This window comes from Ursus maritimus, unplaced genomic scaffold (assembly GCF_017311325.1).
Source record: "Ursus maritimus isolate PB19 unplaced genomic scaffold, ASM1731132v1 scaffold_26, whole genome shotgun sequence".
Taxonomy (NCBI): domain Eukaryota; kingdom Metazoa; phylum Chordata; class Mammalia; order Carnivora; family Ursidae; genus Ursus; species Ursus maritimus.
Window position 1 is genome coordinate 44,038,279 of NW_024425119.1, and position 24,831 is coordinate 44,063,109.

General features: G+C 50.7%; 1 long non-coding RNA gene across 1 annotated transcript; it reads left to right on the forward strand.

Moving 5' to 3' along the window:
- Window positions 1-271: 271 nt before the first annotated feature.
- Window positions 272-24,468, forward strand: LOC103675562. Its single transcript, XR_571891.1, has 4 exons — window positions 272-981; window positions 2,231-2,325; window positions 22,170-22,261; window positions 24,385-24,468. It is a non-coding gene; the product is annotated as an uncharacterized LOC103675562 (long non-coding RNA).
- The last annotated feature ends 363 nt before the right edge of the window (window positions 24,469-24,831 follow it).

The window sequence follows — 24,831 nt, forward strand, 5'->3', positions numbered from 1 at the left end:
TTGGGACCCAGGAGTTGAGGTACAGAGCGCTCCCAGGCAGCCTGATCTGATGGAGGACTTTCCCCAGGGCTCCTTGAGTTCTGCTGCCCCTTCACCCCCTCCCTCCAAGCTGCTGGAATTGAAAACCCAGGAGTTTGGGATCACTCAACAGGAGATTCTGCTCCGGGACACCCCCTGCTTGGTTGTAGGGTATGGAAACCTCTGTTGAGACCCTCCCTAGAATCTAGCAGTTGACCAAGAGCCTGGGAGTGGTTGGGAAGGGGTGCTTTGGCTCCTCAGCGTCTTGCTGATCAAACTGGCCAGATTCCTACAAACCTGAAGAACTGTAGAGTGGGGTAGGGTGGTGGTGGTGTCTTGCAAAGGGGCCCAACCTTTAGGTTCTGGGAGCTGGAACCCAGGACCCCATTATGCCCTGATCCCCTGTGGATGTAGAGGAAAAGGAGTCTTTAGCACGGGAAGGCGGTGACCCCCTGCCCACCCCTTCCCCCAGCCCTGGCTCTGTGTGATGAGATCACCTTTCAGGATTCTAGTCTTTATCTTAGTCTGGGGGAGGGGGACAAGGGGCCTAGATTCTCTCCTAACCTTTCCTTCCCAGCCCCCTTCCTGCCTTTTCCCCCCAGGACTTCTCCCCTTCTAGAATAATAATCCCCCAAATCAAACCCTGCCCCTTCTCTTCCCCAGGCCCCTGCCCCACTGTGGCCTGAAGGACTCAGAATGAAAGTGCCCAGAATCAATGCTTTTTCCTTCCACACGAGTCTCCTCCTCATTCTGCTACTCTACTTCCTGTCTCAAATCAGCCAGCTGTTTTTTTAAAAGCCCCTCTTCAGAGCCAGCTGCAACCCAAGGGAGAGGCCAGCTGGTCAGAAGGTGGGGTGATGCTGGCCCCCATCCCACTGTCACCTCTGTAGGTCCTGAGCCTTTCTTAGGCGAGGAACCCGAGGAATCTCTGGGACAGAATCTAAGCACGCCACTGCCGCCAAGGTAACCTCTAGGTGAAAACTGCTCAAGCCAAGGGCTGAGAACCCCTTTTGGGAGGAGAGGGGCTGCGGCCTGACTGCCGAATAGCCCAGCAAAGCACAAGTGTATGAACCCAGCTCTTTCTTTCTTTCTTTTTTTTTTTTTTTTCCAGCCCCGGCACAAACTCTTTAGATTTTCCCAGGATTTGGGAGCTTGGGGTGGGGGTGGGGAGGGGCATAGGGAGGGAGGTGTGTGACTCAGCTCCTCCCAGGAGCCCTGGTGGGGGACAGGGGACATAGTGTCCTGCCCCAGTCCTCCTCCTCACTCCACGCCCCCAGCCTTGGCCAACTCAAACAGGCCCCCTCCCTGTCCAGTCCCCGCTCCTGTTTATACCGGGAGCCCCTTAGTCATTCTCTGGCTGGCTTTTCTACTCTCCCCAATATCCCTCCTCTCTTGGCTCTCTCTGCCCTTATAAGTCCTCTCCCAGTGGCCCCAACACCTCCTGCCTTTCCTCTCACCATGTCTGCCTTTGCCTGGCTCTGCTTTCCTCTGCTTCCGGGTCGGGCCTGGCTTGGGGTTCCCTCCTAGCTGGAGCTGCTTCTGCACAGCCTTCCTGGTCTGGAAGCTGGCCTAAAAAGGTCAGGCAGGAGGGGATTAACCTAGAGGTTATCAGCCCAACCCTCTCTTTCGAAGAGGAAATGGGTGTAGACAGATGAAGTGACTTATCCAAGGTCACACGGCTAGCCAGTCAGGGGTGAGTCTAGAACTTAAATGTTTTGACTCTAAACCCAATGCCCTTTCTTCTTAGCTAACTGACCTCTAAATGCTCTGTCTCCTCTCAGCTTTCTCTCTTCTGTATATCTCTCAGCTTGTCTCTGGCCTGGCCTGTATGTCTCCAAGTGTCACTGTTTTGTCTCTCAGAGCTGACCTCTCTGGTACCCTCTGTCCCTTCATCGCTCAGTAGGAATGATTTGCTGTGATGACTATTATTAATCACAGTCTGCTTGGCAGAGGGGCAGAAGGGGTGAAGGGCAAGGGCAGGACGCTCACCAGGCTCCTGCCCTGAAGGCTGGAGCCTTAGAACAAGAAGGGGACATTTTCAGAGACGGTCAGGATAGAGGTGCAAGTTTTTAAGCCAGGGGCCGTGCTTAGTTTCAACAGGGTGGGAGAGGGATGCGGAGTATTAATGGTTTATTTCGCATGTGCTATGTGTCTGGTCCTGCACTTGACCTTTAACCTGCCTTTATCCCATTTAATCTTCCCAACTGTCCAGCATCGAATGTATCATGATCTTCATTTTACTCTCAAGAAACTGAGGCCCAAGGAGTGAAGCGACTAAGCCAAGATCAACAGAAAGAAGGGGCCGAGGTAGAATCCCAGTTCAATCCCAACGCATTCCAAAGTCATTGCTTTTCCCACTGTACTGTCCGTTTAGCTCTCTGTACTGGGCTGGGTTTCTATAGGGGAAGATTCTGGAGCAGGGATCTCGAACCTAGATCCACTGTCTCCAGGGTGGGGTGGGGGCAATAATGGGTACACAGTCCATTAGTCCTCTGAAACTGGATGGAAGTTGGTGTGCGTATGCATGTGATTTGTCTGGGGTGAGACCCACTTGTTTCTTTTAGATTCAAATGCCTGGAAATTCTAAGAACACTGAGGCTGGATGTCCTGATTTCAAGGAATAGACTCAAGCCCTGTCGGGTCTATAAGAAGCCAGGTTGTGTGGTTTGGGCTGAGTGAGGTCTTCGTGAAATCGAACTTCCTCACTGGCGTGTGGTAGCACAAACAGGTGGGCTGTCGGTGTGGTGAGATGGTTACCGATCCCCTCGCCCCTTGTAGCCCAGAGACCTGGGCCTGCCAGAAACCCCAGGCTGGTGGTGGCTCTCGCTTACTCTGGGGGACTGCGCAAATACCATGTTTTCAATGTCACTTGATACAAACAAGACTGGGAAGCGTTTGCTGGACAAAGGGGCCAGAGGAGTTAGGTGGTTTGTGGCTCCTGGCTTTGGCCTGGGGGTCCCACTCCTTCTGCCCTGCGGTGGGGAGATGAGTGGGAGTCCTTCTCAGAAAGGGAAGGAAGGAGGGATACTTAGGAAACTTGCGGAGCTGCAGGGGGATCTCTGGAAGTAGAGTTGGAGCCCAGTTACCCCAGGAGTCTGGGTCCAGAGCCTGCTAACACTGAGACATTGCTCTGAGCGTGTGTGTCTAAGAGAGAGTAATTGGAAAGTACAGGAACAAGCCATCCGAACCCTTGGGCTCCGTCACTGCCCTGACTCAGGTTGCAGCCTAGAGGAACTGATGGCTCCATCATCTGTGAGTCACCACCCATCACCCCCACTCCCTGTCTGGTGGGGAGAGCCCCCTCCCCCATGTCCTAGACTTAAAGTAAACCCAGACTACCCTTCCCTTTCCACCCCCACTTTGCTCAGAGCACAGGAGGGGTGGATGATGTCTGCTAGGGTGACAAGACCAGTCCTGGGAGATAGGATGCTTGAGTTCTCTTGGTTTCTCAGGGCTCTGAACCTAGGGGTTGAGACTGTCACCAGATATCTCTGTAGGAACCAAACTTGGAAATTTCCCAAGCTGGGCTAGGTTGGGGAGAGACAGAGGGACGGGAATTAGGGGAAGGACACTGATGGGAGAGAAGCAGGGTTAAGGAGACACTGGGGTAAAAAAAAAAAAAAAAAATAAGACCCAGGGGTGCAAAACAAGCAGATCAATGGGAAGGAATTTCCTCCATCCCAGCTAGAGTCTTTTCTTCCAAACCCTCTGCAGTTTTTCTGTTCTTTCTTTCTGGAACAGAATTCTACAGCAAAATGTAACAACCCCAGATAGGAAGTTAAAAGGGAAATACGATTCTCTGGGGTGTTCTAAACGTTGACCTCATTTTATTTGCTCATCCACCCCACCCCACCCCCATTACTTTCCATCCTTTTTCTCCCCCTTGCTGCCCTGTACCTACCTCTGGAGAGGAAAGGAGTGCCTGAAGCTTCCGTGCTCAAAAACCTGGGGGCTGGAGGAGTGATCCATCCGGGGTGGGAGCTGTGGGCGGGAGCGTCAGTTTCCTGGGATGGCCTTCCCAGATGTAAGCACATCTGGAGCCCATCAGGGAGGGACCTGGAACACCAGGATTCCCAATACACATCCGACTGGGGCTGTGAGGGGCTGAAGATGAGCCAGGCATTCCCTCCCACCCCCATAAGTTTGCCTGCCATTTCTCGCCCTCTCCTGGGAAGGATTACCAATCCCAGACAGGAAGTTAGGGCATTGGAAAGGGTTGGGAGCAGAACAAGAGATCGCAGGGATTGCACCCAAACCCAGACAGACTGTTTCATTAGCTTCAGCCCCTTCTGCTGTATGAGATGACACCATCTCTGATCAGGAAAGAATCAGGGTGTGTGTGTCTGTGTGTCTGTGTATATAGCATAGGTATGACTTTCGTCCTTAACAGAATAATAAACTTGCCCTGGCATGAGGCTGGGGATGGGGGCCAGCATGCCCCCCTGCTTGCTTGTCATGAAAGGACAGAAGTCCTGCCCGTGAGTCTCTGGACCTTTTGCACTCCTCACCTCTCCACCCCCAAACAAACACACGCACTCCTTCCTTGGCTGCAAATTCCTCCCTGTCCATCGTCACCTTGTAATGAGCACATTTGTTTTCCAGGGATCGTGTACGGCTAAGAATAGGTCCATCCCCTTGCCCTTCCCCTCAGGGAGATCTAACCTGTTGGGATGCTGAATTTGGGGGGAAATGGGGTATACGGTGAGCCCTGCAAGGGGTCCAGGTGTCACCAGCAGCCTGCGCCTAAGGGTAAAATGGAAAGTCTCAGGAGTTCAGTGATACGGAGCCCTCCTGGGGAGTAGAGCCCTCTCCCTTTCTCCTATAGCTATAGCTTGATGGGGAACCAAACCTTGAAAGATTCTTAAACAACCTCTGGACTGCACGGTTGTGGCTTACTGAGATAATAATATAACAGAAGGTAGTGCTGCATACAATTCACGAGTGCAAAACTCTATGGGGGCTTCCTGCCTTACCTGCGGTGAAGGTTCAGTGGGCTTTGCCCTTTGAGCCTCCACCTCGTCTCACCTCTGGCCTCAACCCTTGATTGGACTTGGAAGCCCCAGGGGAGAAGCCAAGGGGAGGAGTTCCCCAACCTGTTGGCTCAGATCCCTTTCAACAGCTATCCAGCAGCTCAGAGGCTGGGCCCCGGAGACCTCCCTGCCCCCTGCTCCCATCTAGGCTTGGCTAGGGGTCCCAGTGGACAGACCTGTGGGGTTGGGGGTCGGTCTCTAAGACAGAGGCCTGTGTGATAGAGGTTGACCTGGGAAGAAGGGAAATGGGGTCTGGTAGAGGCTGAATGGCTGGGGGAGGGAAACGGTGGGATGGAGCTCTAAGCTTTCACCTCAGGGAGATCGGCCCTTTCTTCAGACCACACCCTCACACCCCGCCTGCCACGGCTCGGCTGGCCACACCCCCACAGCTGGCTGGGAAGAGATCACAACCCTACCCCCCCTTCACAAGCGGATTGCTTACAGATGTGCCACGAAAGGGGGGGTTGGAAGGAGCTTGGGTGGATGGGGGTGCAGGGAAGGAAAACTGAAGAAAGGAGGGGAGATTCATGGAAGGGAGAGAAGGAGACATTATGGTCACGTGAGGAAGTCCGTGATGAGGAAGAGTCAGAAGGAGACAGAGAGGCAGAGGGGAAAGGAGAAAAGAGGGTCTCATTCCCCCTGCAATTTGCCCTACTCACTGCAGGCAAATTAATCTCCTTAAACCAAAGCTCTGATGAGGCTACTTTGCAGTTCAAAACCTTCCAGGGCTCCGGCCTTTTAACAAGTAGAGGTCCGTCTACTAGAAAGTGCTGGGAACCATGCAAGACACATAGGAAGTATGGTTGACCCAAGTCAGTATACCTTTTGAGTGCTAACTATGTACGAAGTTCAGTGGGCCACGCTGGGGGGGGGGGGCGATAATAAGGGAGAAGAAGGAGGAGGGGGAGTTGGGCTATGATGGGGATAGAAAGGAGCAAAGGGATGGACAGGGAGAGGCCACGGAAGGAGAGAAAAGCAGAGTGATTCAGGAGGCAGAGCCAGGAGAACGAAAGGGAAGGGGTGGAGGAGCAGGAGAGAGGGTCCCGGAAAGATGGGTGAGAGGAGGGAAGGGGAAAGGACTAGCAAGGAAAGAGGTAGGCGGAAGAGGGAGGATGTGGAGGGAGGCGTGTGCAGGCATGGTAAGTGGGAGGTGATAGCACTGGGTGGGCGTCCTTTCCTCCTTCTGGGTTGGGGACTCTGCTGGCCACCAAGAGGCACTTTGGAGTGGGCAGGAAGGCTGCAGGCTGCCTGGTCTGCTCCCCACCTGCTTCCCATGTAGGACCCAGCTTTCTCGGTCCCTCGCTATTTTGGGGTCCTCAATTGACTATTCTTTCACTGGTTCCCCGTCCTCCTCATCCCTACCTCTTGGGCACCGATTTCTGAAGTGAACTTCCTCTGCACTCATCACACTGCAGGCCAGGCTCTTGCGTCCCTCTTCTCTGGGTTTCTTTCCCTGAAGTGGGTGGGCAGGGGTGAAGCGGACCTGGAGGTGCTTCCAGCTCTGGTCTGCTCTCCACTCGGTGTCCCCCCACTCCTCTGCCAAACCCGTCCCGGGCTGAGACATCTGCGTCAGAAGTCCCTTTGGCCCCTTTCCTGCTCCCGAATCCCTGGGGTGGTGTTTGGGGGTAGGAGGAGGGGTGAGGTCCGAGATGGAAAGCCTGACGCTGAGTCCAGGCCCCCAGCCCCACTCAGACGGGCTGAGCTCATCTCTGCAAGCAACCACAGCTGGACATTTTCCATGTGATCACCTCAGGGGTGGGGGCTGGGTTCCAGAAACCCAGACAGAGCTGACTGAGTTTCAAAGCTGGCAGGCTTGGGGTTGGAGCACCCTCAGGTGCCCACCTCTGCTGTGCTCTGTAGGGAAGGCCCTGGGGGAGAAGCAAGACCAGAGGCCTGGCGAAGAGTCAAAGCTGGGAGAGGTTCTGGGCCCAAGTTGGCCCAGGTTTTTGTATCCCTGCGTGAATGTTCACCTTTTGTGCTGGTTGGTCTGGGAAAAGGTCCTGTGTGCTGTGAGTGTTTACACGAGGTGAAAGCCTGTGTGTGTGTGTGTGTGGTCTGGACACCTGAGCATGCTTGTGTCGGTGTGCACATATGCACATGAGAACATCTGTGTCCTGAGGGGTCAACGGGCCACAACTGGAGTGATCTCTTGCCCGTGCGGGGTGGGGGTGGGGGGTGAGCTAGTGGCCTGAGGAATGAGGGCTACCCGCTTTCCCCACCATCCCGTCCCTTCTCTAGCCAGTGGCCTTCTCTTTCAACCACAGGTAACTGGACGGCCAGAGAAAGCAAGCTATAAAACAGAAAGAGGATCGGGTCGCTTTCTTCCTCGGTGGAAGAAATTGGGGCGAGGGGCTTCAGGGACTGGCTGAGGTAGGGGTGATCACTCAGCAGTGGGTGCAAGGGTTGCCGTGAGAGTGGCCCCGGGCCCCCTGCCAGGAAGGCTGCTGAGCTGGAAGCAGCAGACGGTGTCCAGCGTGGGTCTCCGCACCCCTTTCCTCCCTCTCTCCCAGGCCCTGAGATGTCGGGACCGCTGGAGAGGCTGGTGGGGAGTGTTAGGCGGGGAGGTAGGAAAGAGTGGGCAGGAAGCACTTGGCTGTTTGTTCCCTCTCTTTCCTGACTCCTTTGTGGCGGCAGACTGGCTTCCTTCCTCGCCAGAGCACCTTGGCTCCCAGCTCATTTCCTCTCTTATGCCCTTAGCGTAGCTCTCAGCTGGCACAGTGGGGTTTTTCCAAGCTGAGTCTTCTGGGAACAGGGACCCCTAGATGAGTGGAATAGGGGCTAAGGAATGCAAATGACATGCCGGTCTGTCCCTCTCTCAACATGTTCAAGGTCCGCAGCCCTGCCTGAATGAGCTGTGGGAGGCGCTCATGGGCCAGAAGATGGGGAGCCTCTGAACAGAGCAGGGACCCAGGTATTTGGTTACCTGGGGCCTGCCCCTCCTGCAGCCTGGGATGTGGAGAGAGCAGGGCTGAAGAGATTGCAGCCTAGCTTCCTTCTCTGTGTCCCTACTTGGCTGTCCTTGCCTCGGTCTGCCCTGCCCCACCTCCCACCTCCATCCACTGCCCTACAAGTCAAGGAATGTAAGTTTCCTCTCTCACTCTCTCATTGATTAGTCATGGGCACCCCGATCCCCGCGGGAACCGTTACTCACCCTTGGGCCCCCCTCACTGGCAGTGGTCTCCCCAGAACTGGCCGAGTTCCTGTGGGAGGAGCTCACAGTGTTGGACATGAACTGGAGGTAGTGGGGGTTGTGGGTGGTGGGCAGTGTCCTAGAGACAGCCAAAGCAGGAGCCCCTCCCTCTCCCCAACACTCGGGTGCAGGGAGGTCCTCCTCCTGGCTCTGGTCACTTTATTGGCCACGGGGGTTTAGGCAGAACGGGTAGGATTGGGGTAGGGGCTGTGTGCTGTGACTGTGTGGAGAAGGGGCCAAAGCAACTGGGCATCTAGTCTCTTCACCGGAGCTGGCTTCGGGGCCAGGCCAGGGCCTGGGGCCCACTCTTCGGACTTGGCCGAGTGCCCAGGCCTGGCCTCTGTCTCCCAGAATCAGACAGGGGCCTTTCCCAATAAGGAGCCTCCCTACTCTGGGTCTACTCCCCTGCTGCCCCCACTCGCTCTCCCCTCTAACAGCTCCTCTGCCCTAAAATGGCCACGTTTTTCCCTCCTTTCCTCCTTCCCTCCCCCGCATCCAGGTTTGGGCCCCAGGGGAGAGAAGGGGGCTAGGTAAGGGTAAGGACTGCCTAGGGGCCAGGTGAACAGGTTTGGAGAAGGGTAATGGGATCCCAGGAAAAGAGAGAAATCAGGCCACATGACCCAGGTATATATAGGGGTGGGGGTAGAGACAGAGCTTCCTGGAGTCACTGTCTTTTCCTATAATAATAGCCTATAGTATTATATATACTATAAAGTATATACGATTATAAGTATTCTAATACATACGATGTATTCTTTTTTTTTTTTTTTTTAGATTTTATTTATTTATTTGAGAGAGAGAAATCAAGAGAGGGAGAGGAAGCACAAACAGGGTAAGGAGCAGAGGGAGAAGCAGACTCCCTGCTGAGCATGGTGCCTGATGCAGGGCTCGATCCCGGGACTCCAGGATCATGACCTGAGCTGAAGGCAGGCGCTTAACTGACTGAGCCACCCAGGCGCCCCTCTACGGTGTATTCTGAGAGCTTTACCTGTATGCACTCATTTACTTGGCACTGCTGCTGGATGAGGGCGCTACTGTGATCTGTTAAGATGAGCGAACTGAGGCACAGAGAGTTTAAGTCACTAGTTCCCGTGTCCGTGGAAGAGCTGGGATTCAAACCCAAGCAGTCTGGCTTCCTTTAGGAGAAACCAACCCTCTGGCTTTGTCTGGGGAATATCTGAGCCTTGCTGGCAGCGGCATAAGGAGTGCCCAAGTGGCTTCTGGGGTGGTGTTGCTCACAGAAGCTGCCCGTCAAATGTGACCCATTCTGGACCCTTGGTATTTGCATGAATTCAGACTAAACACTCTCAGAGAGCCATTGGTCCATTAACAAAACAAAACAAAACACAACGCAAACAATGTGTTTGTTGAGGGACATGCAAATGATATGCAGGTTAGCACAGAAGCCAAATAAGTGTGACTGGGGGGTTGGGGTGGTGGTGGTGGGGAGGCAAAAAGGGGCCGGAAAGAAGAGGTAGGGATGTAAGATGGAGGAATGAAACAGAAACCACAGGGTGTGTGGAGGGACGTTTTTGAGCCCTTTTCCAGCTTTTGCTTATGTTCCAGGCATTTAAAAATAGTGATTTATTCTACCTACTGAGGTGGAGAAAAGAAGAGGAGGCTGAGAATTCTTCTAGCCCTGAGAGCAGAGAGGGACCCCCTGGGGGGGATCCAGGTGTCTGACATGGAAGTCCCAGCTTCAGTATGGCTCTGCCCTTCTCTGGCTCTCAGTTGTGTCTCCTAAACAGAAGGGACTGAGTGAGATGGTCCCTCAAGTTTCCATCTCCAACACATTCAGATTCCTATATAAGAACTCAGTGGGGGGAAAAAGAAGAACTCACTGGGGAAAACCAGCGTGGGGGCTGGAGTCCTTGTGTGTGCGTGCAGGGGGCAGGACTAAACAAACACTTGGTAACTAGGATGAGCTCAGGGCCCTGAGGGAAAGGCTCTGCAGGGGGTGACGGGAAGGAAGCCAGACCAGGCAAGGCCAGACCCCAGAAAAGTGAATGGGGGTTGGACTCACTCATTCATTCAACATTATACCTTCAGAAATTAAAACCTAGGAATCTGAGCTTCCCGTCCAAGGAGGCTATCATGAGACTAGGAGCTCTAAATGTCTAGGAAGGGCAAACTCTCAGGTCCCTCCCCAATTTTTGAGGTATTGTGGGAAAAATTAGCTAAGTTACCAAGTACCAGGTACAGAGCTCAGCATTATGCATATATTACCTCATTTAACCTCAAAATAATCTGAAGAGGCAGCACTTTTTATCTTTCAAATCCATTTCCCGATTTCATCTTCCCAATAACCCTCTAAAGTTAACAAAGCCATTTGACTGACGAGGAATCAAAAAGCAGGAAAAGGTGAAATGAGATTTCTAATAGGACTTTTCTAATCGGTAAGGGTGGGACACCCTCGAGGAATTATGGGGGTTCCCACTTCCTGTGAAGATCTTTTCTACTCTAGGTTTCAGGATTGGCTTAGCTGAAGGAAGGCGGGGTGGGCTTTCCAGACCTTGAAAGACAGGAGATGGGGTTATGCACCAATGTCACCCGACGTGTTACAGGTTAGGAATAAGAAAATGGCACCCTGATACCTTTGATTTGTTCCTGAGAAGTCTTTAGACACAGAAACCATCACAGAGTTGGGGAATTCCTTGAACTCTGATGAGAGAGCCAAAGGAGCTTGAGAGGCCAGAGGCTGAATTCTGAGTTAAGTAGCTGCCCGTTGTTTCACCAGCTACTGGCTCAACCGCAGGATAGAAGGAAATTAGATATACAGAGGGACTTCCCTATTGTTTGAGTTGATAGGGGAATCTTGCCTCCTGTGAGTGATTGTAAAGTTAATAGATTCTTCCATCACCAGTCAGCAGGAGGTGGGGGTATGACTGGTAGTGGTGGTGGAAAGGGGGGATGGTAGTGGAGACGGAGTGTTTCGCCTAGGTGACCTCTGACCAGTTAGAAGAGCCTGAGATTTCTGAGGAAGAGGAGGAGGAGGAGGAAATTTGCCAAAAGGGCACTTTGAGGGGAGGGTCCCTGTGTTGGGCTCCAGCCTGGGGTGAAGTCAGAGACATAAATCACACCTCCCAACTGCCCGTTTCCGCTTTGAGCTCAGTTCCCAGCCAAAAGCCCAGCTATCCTGCCAGGGGAGGGGTGAGTGTGGGGATGGGGGAGGGACCAAGGAGCTGGAAGCCCGCGGCTGGGAATGGGAATCAGCTGGGAAGGAGCATCTGCTCTCATCAGAGTCATGAAATGGGCTCAGGGTGAGGGCTGGCAGGGCGGGAGCCTGGAGACTTCCACAGCCCTGGGCTGTAGGTCTCCATTCTACTTGGGACACGCCCACAGCCACACCCAATTTGCAGAATTCTCTCCCGCAAACCAAACCACGGTGATGTGCCTCAAGGCCAGACACCTACACAGACACACCCCCTCCCCGTTCCCACCGGCTGGTGCTCGCTTTTGTCAGAAAACCCCGATCTTCCGGGGACCTGCACTAGGACAGAGGGGTAGGGGTGAGAGGAGAGTGTCTTGACCCTCATGAAGGTCGGCAAACACCCTCCTCTAGGGATCCAGAGGCCGCCCTTCTCGTCCCTCTGGCCCTTCCCCGCAGGGGACAGGTCTGGCTGACCTTGGCTCTTAGTTTAGGAGACCCTCGGGGTCCCCGTCCCCTTGGTGTGCCCTGCCTCCGAAGCAGGACGTGGAGCGGGAGGCCTGACCCTGAGTCCGCCTCTTGGGTGAGGTAGACGTTTGAGGGCAGGAAGTCGAGAAAGCAACTCAGACAATGGCGTTTTCCGCTGGCTGGGTGCCAGGTCGCTGGGTTCTGTCTGACCCTAACAGCACCTCCCACCTCTTCCTTTGGTCAGCTCCCACTCAGTGCTCATTTGTGGGGGGAGAGAGGCAGAGTTCCATGGGAGAAAAGGCCTTTCCCCGTCAGCCCTTTTCCAGGTGACTGTTCTGGATTGATCAGGGATTTGGGGGCATAAGTAACCTTGTCCAGCCTGGGACCATCCCATCCGTGCCCGGTGTTCTCTTCCATGGAAAGGAGTTTGCCATGACCCCTCTATGGGATAGCATACATCTAAGGGGAACCATTATGGGGCACCTAGCTGGCTCAGTCAGTAGAGCATGCAACTTTTTATTTTTTTTTAAAGATTTTTATTTATTTGTCAGAAAGAGAGAGAGAGAGAGAGAGCACAAGCAGGGGGAGCGGCAGGCAGAGGGAGAAGCAGGCTTCCTNGAGCAAGGAGCCCGATGTGGGACTTGATCCCAGGACCCTGGGGTCGTAACCCCAGCCGAAGGCAGACGCTTCACCTACTGAGCCACCCAGGTGTCCTGAGCACACAACTTTTAATCAGTCTTGAGGTCATGAGTTCAAGCCCCACGTTGGGCATGGAAACTACTTAGAAATTAAAAAAAAGGGGGGGGACCATTATGCTTGTATTTTGGGCTAAGTTTGCCCCATTCTGTTCTCTGAATTATCTGTTTGCATCCCCATTAGACTGGAAACTTTATTTTAATTTTATTTTTAAAAATTATTTTATTTATTTACTTGAGAGCTAGAGTGAGACAGCGTGAGAACACAAGCAAGGGGAGCGGCAGAAGCCGACACGAGGCTTGCCCCAGGGTCCTGGGATCATGACAGGAGCAGAAGGCAGATTGCTTGGCTGAGCCTTGCAGGTGCCCTTGGACTGGAAGCTTTAATGGAACGAGGATTGTGTGTCCGTCAGTTGGTATGGCCCTCAGACCAGCATCAGGAAAATAATATATACTTCTTGATATGCAAAATGGCAATATGATAATATAGGAGGAGGAGAGGGAGATCTTGGGAATGCTGGAATAAATTATTTATTTATTTATTTATTTATATGTAAAATATATAAATATAAAAATATATTTATTTTATTTTTTTATTTGACACAGAAAGAGAGAGAGAGAGAGCTCAAGCAGGTGGAGCTGCAGGCAGAGGGGGAGGGAGAAGCAGACTCCCCGCTGAGCAGAGAGCGGATACGGGGCTTGATCCCAGGACCTGGGGATCATGACCTGAGCCAACGACAGGCACTCAACAGACTGAGCCACCCAGGTGCCCCTGGAATATATTTTTTCATAGGAAAGGGGAGGGCGTGAGGCTACAGCTACCAGGGCCACTTAAATGGGGAATAAATTGACACCGAAGCCTCCTTCCTCCCCCACCTGTGAGGACCAGGAGAAGCCTCTTCCCAGTACAACCTCTGTCAGCCACTTGAGTCTCAATGATTCAGTATTGTTTCACTGTGTGTCCAATTTATCTTTAGTCCTCTCCTGTGATTTTAGGGTCTGGGATGCACCGTCCCCTGTACCATTCATCAAGGCCTGAACACGCTTCCCCAGCGATTCTAACCCTCCGTAATGCCCCACTCTTCTGAATTCCTGCACTCACAGTCTGGACTACACCGTCTAGCACTTAATTATGCGGGGTATTTATAAAGCCCTTGTGCTGTTTAGAAAGTGGATACGTTTGGATGTATATATGGTAGAAGCAACAGTAAATATCTTACAAAAGCATGTTCCATGGAATTTTTAATGCTTACGTTTGCTTTTTGTTACTGTGCTTCTAAGCTGCCCAGGGAAGGTGTACGTCATGCCGGGAAGATGACCTGGGCTCGGACGCTGCCTTCCCTCGTTTAACAGATATGTGACCTGGGCAGGTTCCTTAACATCCCTGGGTCTCGGTTCCTTCATCTGTACAGTGGAACTCATACCCTCCTTGATCTGTTGGGAGAATTAAATGAATATAGTGTTTGTACGATTACCTGCCACAGTGCTTGACTACAAATACTAGAACTTCATTCAGTCCGGCTGATGAATCTGAAATCTATTCAAAGTCTGATATGCTCTTTGAATGAAATGGAATGTATTTTATTGGTCAGTTCTCAGCACGGACGTTACTTCCTCCAAGAAGCTTTCCTTAACCGCCCCCCCAGTTCCTCGGGTTTCTGGTCACCGCACCGGATCTTCTGTTTAACTGTCTCCCCCACCAGACTCAGCCCTGAGCTACGGGTCTCGTTAACTTCAGTTTTCCATTGCCTTGCACGTTGCTTAGATCAGTAAAAATTCTGTGAATAAATGGAGCTTTTTAAAAAAAGCAATGGCAGGGCCACCTGGCTGGCTCGGTAGAGTCTGTGACTCTTATCTCAGCGGCAGGAGTTTGAGTCCCACCCTCGGGGTAGAGTTTACTTAAAAAAGCAATGGTAAACGTAACAGTGATACTACAAAATTATTTCTGAACTGTGTGACAGATCATTTTTCAATAAGATCATCTTACAGCAAGATTGAACTTCTTGCTGTTCTGCTTTCGATGTACATGCAATTCCTGAAATGTGTCTGGAGACGAGGTCCGGCTGCTTGTTGACTTTGGGCGTCTGAGCTGTCCCCCACAGACTAGTTTGTAGGTGTGGCAGAGACCGCTGTCGCCCAGCATCCCGTTTCCTCTTCTTTCTTTTAGGAATATGACCCCTCCCCCGGCCACCCACACACCGAATCTTAGCTCAGTAGGTGGCTGCCAGCTAGACACTGCTCTGTCCGGCCTCTCTCTGAGTAGGGTGGCCACATAACTGAGTTCTGGTTAATGGAATGTGAATGAAGCAATGTGTGTAACTTCTGGGTCATGTTCTTAAAATGGAAAGGTGATTGTCCTCTCCTTCCTCTTTCTTCTCTGCTTGCTGAGACACGGTGACACACTGAGCAGCCACCTCTGACCAAGCCCTGCAAGCCTTTTCCACCAGTCAAGGACTGTCTACCCATGTCCTTCTGGTCTCTTCCTTTATTTGAACTACTCTGTTTGCAGGTCTCTTTGTTATAGCAGCATGACCTACATTCTTTGAAAAAAGACTAAGGGCGCCTGGGTGGTTCAGTTGGTTAAGCGGCTGCCTTCAGCTCAGGTCATGATCTCAGGGTCCTGGGATTGAGCCCCACGTTGGGCTCCCTGCTCAGAGGGGAGTCTGCTTTTCCCTCTTCCTCTGCTCCTCCCCCCTGCTCATATGCACTCTCTCAAATAAATGAATTAAATCTTTAAAGAAAAAAGATTAAGATCACCATGAAATCATGAAATCTCAGCCTACTTTGAAGAATGTTTTCAAGGAGTTCAAAAATAAAATTGAACCAGTTTCAAAGAAAATAGAATCTGCTGACGTCTATTTAATGGCATTTTGTGAAAAACTATGGAATTTGTTCTATCATGAACATATTCAAATTTCTTGCAGGTGTATAAACATCCTACCTCTTCTATTTAGCATAATATATTATTTATGATAACTTTGAAGTCCTAGACGGATTATGGGGTAGCCAACCTCCGAGACAGCTTAGTGATCTTCATCTCATGGTGTTCAGGCCCTTTCTGTGTTCCCTTCCAACACTGAAGCGTGGCTGGCCTGTGTGCCCGACACAGTACTGTGGAAGTGACGTGTGTAACTCCCAAGGCTAAGCAGTAAAAAGGCGTTTCAGTGTCCAACTTGGTCTATCTCTTGGATCACGTGCTCTGAGGGAAGCCAGTTGTAGGTCATGGGGATACTCAAGCAGCCCTACGGAGAGGAACTTGGGCCCTCCCCAAAGCCAGCATTGACTTGCCAGAATTTGAGTTCATTCATGTGAGTCACCTCGCAGTCCTAGGTGGCCAACCCTAGTCAAGCTTTTAGAGAACTGAGGTCCTGGTTGACATCTTGCCTGCGACCTCGTGAGAGACGTCAAGCCAGAGCCATCTAGCTGAGCTGCTCGTGAGTGAGCTCCTGGCCCACAGAAACTCTGTGAGACAATAAACGTTTATTGTTGTTTTAAGTCACTACATTTTGGGGGCAATTTGTTATAATAGATATGATTTGTTAGATATAATTTGTTATAATAGATATCCAATGTAGATTATAAATTCCTGGGAAGTGGGATTCGTGAGTTAAACCTATTTTACTTCAAGTTACTGCATCAACTACCCCCGTACTTCCACCTGGGAGGTTAGAGGTACTAAAATGCCTGGTGGGGGGCGCCTGGGTGGCGCAGTCGTTAAGCCTCTGCCTTCGGCTCAGGGCAACGCTGGGATCGAGGCCCACGTCGGGCTCCTCCGCTAGGAGCCTGCTTCTTCCTCTCCCACTCCCCCTGCTTGTGTTCCCTCTCTCGCCGGCTGTCTCTATCTCTGTCGAATAAATAAATAAAATCTTAAAAGAAATAAATAAAATGCCTGGTGAAATGTGAGAGGTGAAATGACATTCCCCTTGAAACTCAGCATAATGCGTGTAAGTGAGGAAAAACAAGATGTTAATCAATCTGATTCTTTTGACCATTTTTTTATTTTCTGAGGGTATTTAGGATTCCCCAGAGTGGAGGTGAGGACAAAGGAATAGAACTCAGGTGGCAGGGTGAATATTGGTGTTTGTCATTCTGGAATCACCCTAAAATCTCTGTTCTCAATTGTTAAGTGGAATATGTTCTTATGTCTGTGTATATAGAGAAGCTTTGGTAAGTGAGGAGTTTCCGGTATCCTGTGGAAACTCACCTGGAGAAAGGAAGTAAGACAATGCCTGGAGGGAAAGGGAAGGGTTGCCTCTCTTCACAGGATAAATCAGGCACAGGTCCTTTCCCAGGGACCAGGGGGACACGGCACAGGCAGCCAGAACCACCAGAGGCAGCCCGCTGTGAGTCTGAATGGGCAGGAACGGCCTGCGTGAGGAAGGGCCGCTCTGCAGGCAACAGAGCAGAGATGGGAGACAGACGTGCATTAGACCCAAACTCCATGTGTAGTAATACGGTGGTTCCCCCCCATCTGCGGGGGGCACCTTCCAAGACCCCCCCACTGGATACTGGAAACCGAGATGGTACCAAACCCTATACACCGCATGTTTTCCTATACATACATACTAATGATAAAGCTTAACTTATAAATCAGGCACAATAAGAGATTAACAACAATAATGAAATAGGACAAGTGTAACACTATGCTGTAATAGCAGTTCTGAATGTGGCCTCGCTCCAGTTATCTCACTGTACCACACTCACCCTTCTTCTCACGACGATGTGAGACAATAAAGTGCCTCCGCGATGAGACGAGTGAGGTGACTGACGTGTGTGACTACTGACCTTCTGACATGTTGTGAGAGACTCATCTGCTTCGGGACCGTGGTTGACCGCAAGTAACTCAAACTGGAGAAAGTGAAACTGCAGACTAGCAGGGGTGGGGGAGGGGCTACTGGACAGCGGATGTCCCCCAGAGGAGCGCCACTTTATTTCTGACAGTAGCTTGAGATTCTTTTGGTTGCAAGGTTGACCAGAGCCTCCAGCCTTCGAGGTATACAGACGAGGAGGTCCGGACCTATGATCTTCACATCCCCGGGGCGGTGGATGCCCAGTGTGGGAATAGAGATGGTGGGAGTAGGGACACCGGGAACTCGGAACTTTCACTTCCCCCCCTCTAGTACATGGTTCCCTTAGTGTAGACACCGCTTGTGCCTGGGGTCACACAGGGTTCTGTGGGTGCTATCCTGGTCACCCTCAACAAGGGAAAGTCAATCACTTCTCAAAATTAAATAGCAGATACTGAAGGAGGAAGCTATTCTAGATACCATCTAGCCCAATGTCCTTATTTTACAGATAAGGAAACTGAGGCCCAGAGAAATTAAATGAGTTGCCCAAGGTCATACAGCCAGTGTGGGGCAGAATCCGGGTATCTTTATACTAAGGTCTTTCCATCATGCCACGTTTGCCTTCACTCTAATTCCCACTTGCCCTACTGGCTCCCAACTTCAAGTTCTGGGTCATATTCACAAAGGTCCATTTCCAGACTTTTCTTTTGCAGTGGAGGGGTGAAGATGAAGAGCCTCTGCTACTACTTCTGGATAGAACGTGATCCCCTTTCCCTGCCTCCCTTTCTCCTGTTGCTCTCAGTGGGGAAGCGAGTCTATTTCTCCGTATGCAGGAGGGCTCTCGGAAGTTCTGGGCTCCATTCAGTTTGTGGCCGGGGAAGCTGATGGGCACAATGCCCTGGGATGCCCTCTACTTTGGCAGGGTGGTTGTATCCAACTGGTGGTCATGGCCTCGTGCCCACTGGCAGGGAGGGTGCCCACCCATGCATTAACTCGGGGCCTGGCATCCGGAGACGCCAGATGGCTGGCGGGATACCCACGCTGCATCTTGCCCAATCTACTAGTCCTGGTTTGTGTCACTTTTAGATTTGTAGATGTGCGGGAATTTTACGAGGGGGGGTCTCCCCATGGATTTAAGGTCAGACTGGCAGGAAGGACACCTCGCTGCCGACTAGAATCTGTGCTAAACAGCATGGACCTGGACTTCAGGAAACTCCTTCAAATGTCTCTGGGATTCCCCTCTTCCCATCTTTCCCCCACCGTAGAGCTTTTTGGATCCCCCCTTCCTAGCCTCATATCAGAAGCTGACAGGTCTTGGGGGTTTGGTTGGCTCAGTCAGATGAGTGTGCTACTTTTGGTCTTGGGGTCATGAGTTCGAGCCCCATGTTGGGTGTAGAGATTACTTAAAATAAATAAATAAGGGGCGCCTGGCTGGCTGAGCTGGTACTCTTGGTTTCATACCAGCTCAGGTCATGATCTCACGGTCCTGTGAGTTGGGCTCCCTGCTCAGGATTCTCTCTCTCCCTCCCCCTTCTGTCTCCCTTCCCCTCTACCCCTCCCTCCACTCACACCCTCACTCTCTCCCTCTCTCTCTCTCAAATAAATAAAATCTTAAAAAATAAACAACCAAACTTAAAAAAAAAGAAAAAAGCCGACAGGTCTTAGTATGAAGTCAAAGTCTCCAAGAAAGGGAAGTAAGAGAAACGGGGTGTAAACAGGTTAGGGTAGGTAGGGACTGGGAAAAGGCAAAGGTACCTTGCTTATTGTCTCCCTCAGGCTTCAGAAGACGCTGAAGTCTGAAGTGTATTGCGCTGCGTCCCAGAGAGCCTTAGACCGCATCTCCACCTGCTGGACACCAGGAGATCGACAACCCTGTCTCCGCTTCTTCAGAACGTAGACTAAAACTTCACTGACACTCCACCTTTATTCCAAGGTTAAATTCTTCCTTCTCAGAATCCGTTGAGGCCACATTTTTTCTCTCTTGGAAGACTGCCTTTCCAGAAGACTGGATTCTAGGGAGAGCTGGGTACAATTTCCCACATTCACTGTCCTCTTCCTAACAAAAAATCTCTCAGAGGCTGGATGAAGAGCCTCCCCTCCTCGCATCAGCTGTCCTAGGTGTGGGGTGCTTGAAATCTATGCCTTTCTTCACACCTGTGAACTATGCCCACAAACAGAAAGCGGTGGATAGGTGGGGTTACGCTTAGGCAAAGATCACACGGTCCCTGTTAGGCCTTAGGGGCAGGGAGAAGGAAGAATAGAGAACGGCCCTTATTTGTCTCTGTCCTGTACCTGACTGAGATAAGGGTGTGTGTGTGTCCTCTCTCCTGCTGTCTTCATACTCATGGCTGCTCTCCTCTTCCCACGCCCACTAGGATAGACAACTCCTTTCAACTTTCAAACCCATTAGCGATCCCTCAGTCCATGTTGAAACCATGGGCTAGCTAGTCCCTGGAGTCCCTGGGCCACATCTTCAGAAGTGAAGATCATTTGTAAGTAGTGACAGCTCTCAAATGGATCCTCTATTGGTGAAATAGGACAATGTCAATAAACACCCTTAGAATGGATTAGGCTATACAGTACTATCAATCCACGGAGGGTATAGGGCTAGGACAACAAATGACGTCAGATCCAGAACCCGCTCTCCTTTCCCAGACTACGTCGGGCTCTACCCAGATTAAGTAAAAAGCAGTCCTTTCTTTTTTATCTTTTGGATGCCTGGCCTTGACTGAAAGGGTACCCTTTGTCTTTCAAATTATTTTTTTAGAGAAAGAGTGTGTGTGGGTGTGCATGGGCTGGGGGGCTGGGGGGAGAGGGGAAGAGGGAGAGAATCTCAAGTAGACTCTGTACTGAGCATGGAGCTGTTGGGGGGTCTCATCACAGGACCCTGAGATCATGACCTGAGCTGGAACCAAAAGTCCAGTGCTCAGCCGACTGAGCCACCTAGGCACCTCCCCAAATTTTTTATTAAAAGTTAGAAATCAGGACGCCTGGGTGGCGTAGTCGGTTAAGTGTGGGACTCTTGGTTTTGGCTCAGGTCCTTGTCTCAGGGTCATGCGAAGAGCCCCCATCAGGTTCCACACTCAGCACAGAGTCTGAGTTTCTCCCCTCTCCTTCCCTTCTGCACCCCCACCCGCCACCCCGTGTGCTCTCTCAAATAAATAAATAAATTAATTAATAAAATTTTAAAAAGCTTTTATTTATTTATTTGACAGAGAGAGAGAGAGAGAGCACAAGCAGGGGGAGCGGCAGGCAGAGGGAGAGGGAGAAGCAGGCTCACTGAGCAGGGAGCCGGATGTGGGGCNCAATCTCAGGACCCTGGGATCATGACCTGAGCTGAAGGCAGACGCTTAACCTACCGAGCCACCCAGGTGCCCCAATAAATAAAATCTTTAAAAAACATTTAAAAGGAAGAAATCAAGGAGTAAACACAATGTGTGGAGATACTCCTGCGCTGTCTGTGCTTCCTGTCATCTGTGTATCAGGGACCCTCAGTTTAGTCGTTACGGCTCAAATGCACCGAGTGCTTACTCCTCGCGCCGCTAAAAACTTTAGTGCATTTCCCCCATTTATACCTTTAAATGATCTTGTGATTCAGGTATGTTTCCTTTACTTCCTCGTGTTCTTAATCGTTACTATACTATCCTCTTTACTGTGTGATTAACGTCTGGAGTTTTTCAGGATCCATTAAGGACCTGGGTCCTTCAAAACTCAAATAGTGTCGTTATCTTCCTTGCAAATTCCTAAGAAGCCTTTATTCAAAGTAATATGTGGTTGGAGAAACTATATTGTACATACGAATGATAGGAGGTGTATCGCGAAAAACAGGTTCCTGGGCGCCGCTTCCAGATACTCTGATCCAGGAAGTCTGGACCAAAGCCCAGGAATCTGCATTTTAAAATAAGCACCCAGGGGCGCCTGGGTGGCACAGCGGTTAAGCGGCTGCCTTCAGCTCAGGGCGTGATCCCGGCGTTGTGGGATCGAGCCCATCAGGCTCCTCCGCTGTGAGCCTGCTTCTTCCTCTCCCACTCCCCCTGCTTGTGTTCCCTCTCTCGCTGGCTGCCTCTCTCTGTCAAATAAATAAATAAAATCTTTAAAAAAAAGGGGCGCCTGGGTGGCTCAGTCGTTAAGCGTCTGCCTTCAGCTCAGGGCGTGATCCCAGGGTCCTGGGATAGAGCCCCACATCAGGCTCCTCCGCTATGAGCCTGCTTCTTCCTCTCCCACTCCCCCTGCTTGTGTTCCCTCTCTCGCTGGCTGCCTCTCTCTGTCAAATAAATAAATAAAATCTTTAAAAAAAAGGGGCGCCTGGGTGGCTCAGTCGTTAAGCGTCTGCCTTCAGCTCAGGGCGTGATCCCAGGGTCCTGGGATAGAGCCCCACATCAGGCTCCTCCGCTATGAGCCTGCTTCTTCCTCTCCCACTCCCCCTGCTTGTGTTCCCTCTCTCGCTGGCTGCCTCTCTCTGTCAAATAAATAAATAAAATCTTTAAAAAAATAAAATAAAATAAGCACCCAAGTAATTATGGTGTGGGTGATATTTGGATTATGCTTTGAGAAACAGTGCCTTTGACTATAAATGGCCCGAGGATAGGGCTGTAACTATAACCAAGCTTCATGTGTACACCCATTTAATTTGCCGCATGTAGCAACACACGTGACCCCGGAGGTTGTATCATCCGTGGCTGCGGACTAAACGCGCTCACGCTCATCTCATTTATTTTCTGCTCCACGGAGAGGCAGCCCTGCGGCCTCCCTGTGAGATGCCCTTGGAAAAGAGGCTGCGTTACGCGTTAAGAGGCCTTTTCTCTTGCTTATCTGCGATCTCTCCGTGCACAGGTTTGCTGAAGGCTGAGCGTGACACACTGGCCCTGGTGATTCTGCAGTCCCCACTCGAGAGGCCTGAGAAGCAGCTGTCATTTTTCTCTACGGTTTGAAATGCACGGTGCAGGGGGCGGGGTGAAGGGAGGAGAGCCGAGGGATTAAGCAGAGAGCAAACGAAGAAAGCACAGGAGCGGGGGGAAGTGAAGGGCTGCACGCGGAGCCCGGAAGAACACAGGCTTCTCTGAAGAAAGCTCCTATTTCGAAGGAAATAACTAAAAACAGCAGTGGCAAACCGGCCCTTGGCTACCATCTGAGGTTTGCCTGCAAATTGTGTTCTGAAAAGAAGTTTACATGAGAGAAGAGAATGAAGGGCAAGTCTTCAAGGAAAAAAAATTGGGCCCAAACGACAGCAAGCACCTCAAATAGCCCCGAGCAGGTCACAGGGACGCGGGGAAAGCTCTGGTTAATCTCTGGCCTACCTGACGCAGCCTAGAGGCCGCTTTTCAAGCCCTTTTTGTAACAAGCCTGGCTTTGGAGGTTGTGAGGACTCTTTCTAGCTCCTAGAATGAATGATGGTTCTTGAAAGGATTTCTTTCGCAGAGCCATGAGTCTGTCATGGTTTGTCTCCCTCTCTGATTTCTTCCCAGTTTTCCCTCCCCTCCCCTATGACTCTCTGCACTATTTCTTATGTTCCACAGATGAGTGAAATGATATAATTGTTTTTCTCTGACTGACTTAAACTAAGGGCTGCCGGAGGGGTGGTGGGTGGGGGGTGGGGTAACTGGGTGATGTGATGAGCACTGGGTGTTACAGGCAACTAATGCATCACTGAGCACGCCATCGAAAACTAATGATGTACTCTATGTTGGATAATTGAATTTAAATAAATTAAAAAAATAAAGAGATGATGTTCAAGGTTAAAAAAAATAATTTCTTTTCCCCATGACACCTGGGGGCAGATTAACCAAAACTCCAAACTGGGAAATTAGGGAACTCCTGAGTTGCTCTGGTGTGGTTTTATTTTTATTTTATTTTTTTTTTAAAGATTTTATTTATTTATTCGACAGAGATAGAGACAGCCAGCGAGAGAGGGAACATAGCAGGGGAGTGGGAGAGGAAGAGGCAGGCTCATAGCGGAGGAGCCTGATGTGGGGCTCGATCCCAGAACGGCCGGGATCACGCCCTGAGCGGAAGGCAGGCGCTCAACCGCTGTGCCACCCAGGCGCCCCTCTGGTGTGGTTTTAATGCACTGCGTGCGATTCGGCCCGGCGAAGGAAAAAGCCTTCACTTTCTATGTTACCTTCTTCCCTCTGCTTCTCTCGCCTCGGCTAGATGCCTCAGAGAATATTTTAAGGTTGACAGGATCATCTTAGAGAATAATCAAAGGTAAAGCAAGCCCTAGAAATGCTTGTATAATCTTCCTCTTTAGACATGGTTTTCAACTGAATAACAAAGAAAACAAAACTCTAGGTTTGGCCGGGAACTTGGAGCTCATCTAGTTCAATCTTACTTTATGGGACACAAGAATGAGGCGCACAAAGTTTAACTGATGTTTCCAAGGTCACCGGGCTGGTCTCAGATGGAAGATAAGTGTGTACCGACTCTTAGTTCACGGTTACCTGTCTCCGCTGCTTTCAGAGCCACCGTTCTCCAGGAGCTGAGCCCACACCTGCTCACTTACTGCAACACGTTTTTGATTTTTTTTAAAGAGGGGGGCAGGTTGGCATATGGCACTTTTTTCTTTGAACTTTGAAAGTAACTGATTTCCTTAAAAAAAAAAAAAGATTGAGCTAATCTTATTATAAAACGAATATTCAAAACTTCAACACACCCTAGAGCAAGCTCTCAATACTTCAGCTACTGATTGTCTAGTTTCCTTCTTCCTTCCACTGCTGACCGTGCATTTGGGTATTTACATCGGTCAATAGCTCTGTAAAAATCTGATACTATGTATGTTGTGGGATTGTTCGTGGCAGCTTCCTGACCCCTGGATTGTAGCTACGGTGCTGTGCTCTTAAACTCAGTATTCCAGGGGCCATCAGAGACTGCAGTTCCCTTGGTGGGTTAGTTCGGTGGTGTTCTGAGTGTCACTCCTCGAGGTGCCATCTTAGTCTGCTTCTCCAGCTAGTCAAATGGTTTCGTAAGCACTTAATAATGCTCGGTACTGTTTCCTTTTTGCTTAAAAATATTGAGTGTGTTTTTTTCCTGTTCTAAACCTTGACTGATACAGGCATTTAGAAGATAATTACAACACAACTCAATAAATGGGATTAAAAATAGTATGCACAGAGGACAGCGGGAGCCTAGATCAGAGAGCCTGGAATACTTACCCAAGGAGGGAGCGTTTGAGTTGGAAGTTGAAGGTGGAATATGCTAAGCAGAAAAGTGTTGGAACAGGGAAGAAGCAAGTGCATTTTAGAAAACAAGACGTGCCAAGGGATGGTCACGGAAGAGCACAGTGTCAGAGCGATGGTGAGTTCACCATGGCTCAACTCTGAGCAAAGTCAGGAGACAGCAGGGCTGGAATAAGTGTAAAATGCTGTGGGATTAGGAATACTGCCTTGAGGGGTAGCAGACCTGACTCCAGTTCTGGTTCCTCCACATAGCAATTAAGTAACTCTGGTCAGATCTCATATATTCTATCATCCTCAGTTTCTTTATCTACCAAATGGGGACT